At 46.6% G+C, this 7,500-nt stretch overlaps 1 protein-coding gene across 3 annotated transcripts in view; it reads left to right on the top strand.

Annotated features, from left to right (window-relative positions):
- LOC140453954 (KH homology domain-containing protein 4-like) overlaps positions 1-7,500 on the top strand; it is a 91,022-nt gene that overhangs the window by 35,677 nt on the left and 47,845 nt on the right. The window lies entirely within an intron of this gene.

The raw sequence follows: 7,500 nt of genomic DNA on the forward strand, positions 1-7,500 counted from the left end.
AGATTAAACCAGCTGGAGAATGGGAGAGAGAGAGAGAGAGAGAAAACCAGCTGGAGAATGGGAGAGAGAGAGAGAGAGAGAAAACCAGCTGGTGAAAGAGAGAGAGAAAACCAGCTGGAGAATGAGAGAAAACCAGCTCGAGAATGAGAGAGAGAGAAAGAGAAAACCAGCTGGAGAACGAGAGAGAGAGAAAGAGAAAACCAGCTGGAGAAAGTGAGAGACAAAATCAGCTGGAGAATAAGAGAGAGAGAAAAATCCAGCTGGAGAATGAGAGAGAGAGAGAAAACCAGCTGGAGAATGAGAGAAAACCAGCTGGAGAACGAGAGAGAGTGAAAGAGAAAACCAGCTGGAGAAAGAGAGAGACAAAATCAGCTGGAGAATAAGAGAGAGCGAAAAATCAGCTGGAGAATGAGAGAGAGAGAAAAATCCAGCTGGAGAATGAGAGAGAGAGAAAAATCCAGCTGGAGGATGAGAGAAAACCAGCTGGAGAATGAGAGAGAGAGAGAGAAAGAGAAAACCAGCTGGAGAACAAGAGAGAGAGAAAGAGAAAACCAGCTGGGGAGAGAGAGAGAGAAAACCAGCTGGAGAATGGGAGAGAGAGAAAAATTAGCTGGAGAATGAGAGAGAGAGAAAAATCCAGCTGGAGAATGGGGGGGAGAGAGAGAAAAATCCAGCTGGAGAATGGGGGGGAGAGAGAACCAGCTGGAGAATGAGAGAGAGAGAGAGAAAACCAGCTGGTGAAAGAGAGAGAGAAAACCAGCTGGAGAATGAGGGAGAGAGAGAAAACCAGCTGGAGAGTGGGAGAGAGAGAGAAAACCAGCTGGAGAATGAGAGAGAGAGAAAAAAACCAGCTGGAGAATGGGAGAGAGAGAGAGTAAACCAGCTGGAGAATGGGAGAGAGAGAGAGAGAAAACCAGCTGGAGAATGGGAGAGAGAGAGAGTAAACCAGCTGGAGAATGGGAGAGAGAGAGAGTAAACCAGCTGGAGAATGGGAGAGAGAGAGAGAAAACCAGCTGGAGAATGAGGGAGAGAGAGGGAGGAAACCAGCTGGAGAATGAGGGAGAGAGAGGGAGGAAACCAGCTGGAGAATGTGGGAGAGAGAGAGAAAACCAGCTGGAGAATGGGAGAGAGAGAGAAAACCAGCTGGAGAAAGAGAGAGAGAGAGAGAGAGAGAAAACCAGCTGGAGAGAGAGAGAGAAAACCAGCTGGAGAAAGAGAGAGAGAGAGAGAAAACCAGCTGGAGAAAGAGAGAGAGAGAGAGAAAACCAGCTGGAGAAAGAGAGAGAGAGAGAGAGAGAGAGAGAGAGAGAGAAAACCAGCTGGAGAAAGAGAGAGAGAGAGAGAGAAAAAAAAGCTGGGGAAAGAGAGAGAGAGAGAGAAAAAAACTGCTGGGGAAAGAGAGAGAGAGAGAGAAAACCAGCTGGAGAAAGAGAGAGAGAAAACCAGCTGGAGAAAGAGAGAGAGAGAAAAATCCAGCTGGAGAATGAGAGAGAGAGAAAAATCCAGCTGGAGAATGGGGGGGAGAGAGAGTGAAAACCAGCTGGAGAATGAGAGAGAGAAAAATCCAGCTGGAGAATGAGAGAGAGAGAAAAATCCAGCTGGAGAATGAGAGAGAGAAAAATCCAGCTGGAGAATGAGAGAGAGAGAAAAATCCAGCTGGAGAATGAGAGAGAGAGAAAAATCCAGCTGGAGAATGAGAGAGAGAGAAAAATCCAGCTGGAAAATGAGAGAGAGAGAGAAAAATCCAGCTGGAGAATGAGAGAGAGAGAGAAAAATCCAGCTGGAGAATGGGGGGGAGAGAGAGTGAAAATCATCTGGAGAATGAGAGAGAGAAAAATCCAGCTGGAGAATGAGAGAGAGAAAAATCCAGCTGGAGAATGAGAGAGAGAGAGAAAAATCCAGCTGGAGAATGAGAGAGAGAGAGAAAAATCCAGCTGGAGAATGAGAGAGAGAGAAAAATCCAGCTGGAGAATGAGAGAGAGAGAAAAATCCAGCTGGAGAATGAGAGAGAGAGAAAAATCCAGCTGGAGAATGGGGGGGAGAGAGAGTGAAAACCATCTGGAGAATGAGGGAGAGAAAAATCCAGCTGGAGAATGAGAGAGAGAGAAAATAAAAGCTGGAGAATGAGAGAGAGAGAAAAATCCAGCTGGAGAATGGGGGGGAGAGAGAGTGAAAACCAGCTGGAGAATGAGAGAGACAGAAAAATCCAGCTGGAGAATGAGAGAGAGAGAAAAATCCAGCTGGAGAATGGGGGGGGAGAGAGAGTGAAAACCATCTGGAGAATGAGAGAGACAGAAAAATGCAGCTGGAGAATGAGAGAGACAGAAAAATCCAGCTGGAGAATGGGGGGGGAGAGAGAGTGAAAACCAGCTGGAGAATGGGAGTGAGAGAGAGAAAACCAGCTGGAGAGAGAGAGAGAGAGAGAGAGAGAGAGAGAAAACCAGCTGGAGAAAGAGAGAGAGAGAGAGAGAGAGACAACCAGCTGGAGAATGAGAGAGAGAGGAAAAACCAGCTGGAGAATGGGAGAGCGAGAGAAAAACCAGCTGGAGAATGGGAGAGAGAGAGAGTAAACCTGCTGGAGAATGGGAGAGAGAAAGAGAGTGAAAACCAGCTGGACAATGAGAGAAGGAGAGAAAACCAGCTGGAGAATGAGAGAGAGAGAAAACCAGCTGGAGAAAGAGAGATAGAGAGAGAAAACCAGCTGGAGAAAGAGAGAGAGAGAGAAAACCAGCTGGAGAAAGAGAGAGAGAGAGCAAACCAGCTGGAGAATGAGAAAGAGAGAGAGATAGAGAAAAATCCAGCTGGAGAATGAGAGAGAGAGAGAGAGAAAACCAGCTGGAGAATGAGAGAGAGAAAACCATCTGGAGAATGAGGGAGAGAGAGAGAGAGAAAACCATCTGGAGAATGAGGGAGAGAGAGAGAGAGAAAACCATCTGGAGAATGAGGGAGAGAGAGAGAGAAAACCATCTGGAGAATGAGGGAGAGAGAGAAAACCAGCTGGAGAATGAGAGAGAGAGAGAAAACCATCTGGAGAATGAGGGAGAGAGAGAGAAAACCAGCTGGAGAATGAGAGAGAGAGAGAAAACCATCTGGAGAATGAGAGAGAGAGAAAACCATCTGGAGAATGAGAGAGAGAGAAAACCAACTGAAGAATGAGAGAGAGAGCAAACCAGCTGGAGCATGAGAGAGAGAGAGCAAACCAGCTGGAGAATGAGAGAGAGAGAGAAAAATCCAGCTGGAGAATGAGAGAGAGAGAATAATCCAGCTGGAGAATGGGGGGGAGAGAGAGTGAAAACCAGCTGGAGAATGAGAGAGAGAAAATTCCAGCTGGAGAATGAGAGAGAGAGAAAAATCCAGCTGGAGAATGGGGGGGAGAGAAAAATCCAGCTGGAGAATGAGAGAGAGAGAAAAATCCAGCTGGAGAATGAGAGAGAGAGAAAAATCCAGCTGGAGAATGAGAGAGAGAGAAAAATCCAGCTGGAGAATGAGAGAGAGAGAAAAATCCAGCTGGAGAATGAGAGAGAGAGAAAAATCCAGCTGGAGAATGAGAGAGAGAGAAAAATCCAGCTGGAGAATGAGTGAGAGAGAAAAATCCAGCTGGAGAATGAGAGAGAGAGAAAAATCCAGCTGGAAATGAGAGAGAGAGAAAAATCCAGCTGGAGAATGAGAGAGAGAGAAAAATCCAGCTGGAGAATGAGAGAGAGAGAAAAATCCAGCTGGAGAATGAGAGAGAGAGAAAAATCCAGCTGGAGAATGAGAGAGAGAGAAAAATCCAGCTGGAGAATGAGAGAGAGAGAAAAATCCAGCTGGAGAATGAGAGAGAGAGAAAAATCCAGCTGGAGAATGAGAGAGAGAGAAAAATCCAGCTGGAGAATGAGAGAGAGAGAAAAATCCAGCTGGAGAATGAGAGAGAGAGAAAAATCCAGCTGGAGAATGAGAGAGAGAGAAAAATCCAGCTGGAGAATGAGAGAGAGAGAAAAATCCAGCTGGAGAATGAGAGAGAGAGAAAAATCCAGCTGGAGAATGAGAGAGAGAGAAAAATCCAGCTGGAGAATGAGAGAGAGAGAAAAATCCAGCTGGAGAATGAGAGAGAGAGAAAAATCCAGCTGGAGAATGAGAGAGAGAGAAAAATCCAGCTGGAGAATGAGAGAGAGAGAAAAATCCAGCTGGAGAATGAGAGAGAGAGAAAAATCCAGCTGGAGAATGAGAGAGAGAGAAAAATCCAGCTGGAGAATGAGAGAGAGAGAAAAATCCAGCTGGAGAATGAGAGAGAGAGAAAAATCCAGCTGGAGAATGAGAGAGAGAGAAAAATCCAGCTGGAGAATGAGAGAGAGAGAAAAATCCAGCTGGAGAATGAGAGAGAGAGAAAAATCCAGCTGGAGAATGAGAGAGAGAGAAAAATCCAGCTGGAGAATGAGAGAGAGAGAAAAATCCAGCTGGAGAATGGGGGGGAGAGAGAGAAAAATCCAGCTGGAGAATGGGGGGGAGAGAGAGAAAAATCCAGCTGGAGAATGGGGGGGAGAGAGAGTGAAAACCATCTGGAGAATGAGAGAGAGAGAAAAATCCAGCTGGAGAATGAGAGAGAGAGAAAAATCCAGCTGGAGAATGAGAGAGAGAGAAAAATCCAGCTGGAGAATGAGAGAGAGAGAAAAATCCAGCTGGAGAATGAGAGAGAGAGAAAAATCCAGCTGGAGAATGAGAGAGAGAGAAAAATCCAGCTGGAGAATGGGGGGGGAGAGAGAGTGAAAACCAGCTGGAGAATGGGAGTGAGAGGGAGAGAAAACCAGCTGGAGAAAGAGAGAGAGAGAGAGAGAGAGAGAGAGAGAGAAAACCAGCTGGAGAGAGAGAGAGAGAGAGAGAGAGAGAGAGAGAGAGAGAGAAAACCAGCTGGAGAGAGAGAGAGAGAGAGAGAGAGAGAGAGAGAATCAGCTGGAGAATGAGAGAGAGAGGAAAAACCAGCTGGAGAATGGGAGAGAGAGAGAAAAACCAGCTGGAGAATGGGAGAGAGAGAGAGAGAGAGAGAGTAAACCTGCTGGAGAATGGGAGAGAGAAAGAGAGTGAAAACCAGCTGGAGAAAGTGAGAGAGAGAGAGAAAACCAGCTGGAGAAAGAGAGAGAGAGAGAGAGCAAACCAGCTGGAGAATGAGAGAGAGAGAGAGAGCAAACCAGCTGGAGAATGAGAGAGAGAGAGAGAGAGAGAGAGAGAGAAAACCAGCTGGAGAATGAGAGAGAGAGAGAGAGAGAGAGAGAGAAAACCAGCTGGAGAATGAGAGAGAGAAAACCATCTGGAGAATGAGGGAGAGAGAGAGAAAACCAGCTGGAGAATGAGAGAGAGAGAGAGAAAACCAGCTGGAGCATGAGAGAGAGAGCAAACCAGCTGGAGCATGAGAGAGAGAGCAAACCAGCTGGAGCATGAGAGAGAGAGAGAGAAAAACAGCTGGAGAATGAGGGGGAGAGAGAGAGAGAGCAAACCAGCTGGAGAATGAGAGAGAGAGAGCAAACCAGCTGGAGAATGAGAGAGAGAGAGAGAGCAAACCAGCTGGAGAATGAGAGAGAGAGAGAGAGAGAGAAAACCAGCTGGAGAATGAGAGAGAGAGAGAAAACCAGCTGGAGAATGAGAGAGAGAGAAAACCAGCTGGAGAATGAGAGAGAGAGAAAACCAGCTGGAGAATGAGAGAGAGAGAAAACCAGCTGGAGAATGAGAGAGAGAGAAAACCAGCTGGAGAATGAGAGAGAGAGAAAACCAGCTGGAGAATGAGAGAGAGAGAAAACCAGCTGGAGAATGAGAGAGAGAGAAAACCAGCTGGAGAATGAGAGAGAGAGAAAACCAGCTGGAGAATGAGAGAGAGAGAAAACCAGCTGGAGAATGAGAGAGAGAGAAAACCAGCTGGAGAATGAGAGAGAGAGAGAGAGAATACCATCTGGAGAATGAGAGAGAGAGAGAGAGAGAAAAAAAAACAGCTGGAGAATGAGAGAGAGAGAGAGAGAGAGAAAAAACCAGCTGGAGAATGTGAGAGAGAGAGAGAGAAAACCAGCTGGAGAATGAGAGAGAGAGGGAGAGAACCAGCTGGAGAATGAGAGAGAGAGAGCAAACCAGCTGGAGAATGAGAGAGAGAGAGAGAGCAAACCAGCTGGAGAATGAGAGAGAGAGAGAAAACCAGCTGGAGAATGAGAGAGAGAGAGAGAAAACCAGCTGGAGAATGAGGGAGAGAGAGAAAACCAGCTGGAGAATGAGGGAGAGAGAGAAAACCAGCTGGAGAATGAGAGAGAGAGAGAAAACCAGCTGGAGAATGAGAGAGAGAGAGAGAGAGAGAGAGAACCAGCTGGAGAATGAGAGAGAGAGAGAGAGAGAGAGAGAGAACCAGCTGGAGAAAGAGAGAGAGAGAGAGAGAGAGAGAGAGAGAACCAGCTGGAGAATGAGAGAGAGAGGAAAAACCAGCTGGAGAATGGGAGAGAGAGAGAAAAACCAGCTGGAGCATGAGAGAGAGAGAGAGTAAACCAGCTGGAGAATGGGAGAGAGAGAGAAAACCAGCTGGAGAATGGGAGAGAGAAAGAGAGTGAAAACCAGCTGGAGAAAGTGAGAGAGAGAGAGAAAACCAGCTGGAGAAAGAGAGAGAGAGAGAGAAAACCAGCTGGAGAAAGAGAGAGAGAGAGAGCAAACCAGCTGGAGAATGAGAGCGAGAGAGAGAGAAAAATCCAGCTGGAGAATGAGAGAGAGAGAAAAATCCAGCTGGAGAATGAGAGAGAGAGAAAAATCCAGCTGGAGAATGAGAGAGAGAGAAAAATCCAGCTGGAGAATGAGAGAGAGAGAAAAATCCAGCTGGAGAATGAGAGAGAGAGAAAAATCCAGCTGGAGAATGAGAGAGAGAGAAAAATCCAGCTGGAGAATGAGAGAGAGAGAAAAATCCAGCTGGAGAATGAGAGAGAGAGAAAAATCCAGCTGGAGAATGAGAGAGAGAGAAAAATCCAGCTGGAGAATGAGAGAGAGAGAAAAATCCAGCTGGAGAATGAGTGAGAGAGAAAAATCCAGCTGGAGAATGAGTGAGAGAGAAAAATCCAGCTGGAGAATGAGAGAGAGAGAAAAATCCAGCTGGAGAATGAGAGAGAGAGAAAAATCCAGCTGGAGAATGGGGAGGAGAGAGAGAGAGAAAACCAGTTGGAGAATGGGAAAGAGAGAGAGAGAGAGAGAGAGAGTAAACCAGCTGTAGAATGGGAGAGAGAGAGAGTAAACCCGCTGTAGAATGGGAGAGAGAGAGAGTAAACCAGCTGTAGAATGGGAGAGAGAGAGAGAAAACCAGCTGGAGAATGGGAGAGAGAGAGAAAACCAGCTGGAGAGAGAGAGGGAGAGAAAATCAGCTGGAGAATGAGAGAGAGAGAGAGAGAGAAAACCAGCTGGAGAATGAGAGAAAACCAGCTGGAGAATGAGAGAGAGAGAGAAAGAGAAAACCAGCTGGAGAATGAGAGAGAGAAAACCAGCTCTGGAAAGAGAGAGAGAAAATCA

The sequence above is a fragment of the Chiloscyllium punctatum genome, chromosome 28 (genome assembly GCF_047496795.1).
Source record: "Chiloscyllium punctatum isolate Juve2018m chromosome 28, sChiPun1.3, whole genome shotgun sequence".
In the NCBI taxonomy this organism is placed as follows: Eukaryota; Metazoa; Chordata; class Chondrichthyes; order Orectolobiformes; family Hemiscylliidae; genus Chiloscyllium; species Chiloscyllium punctatum.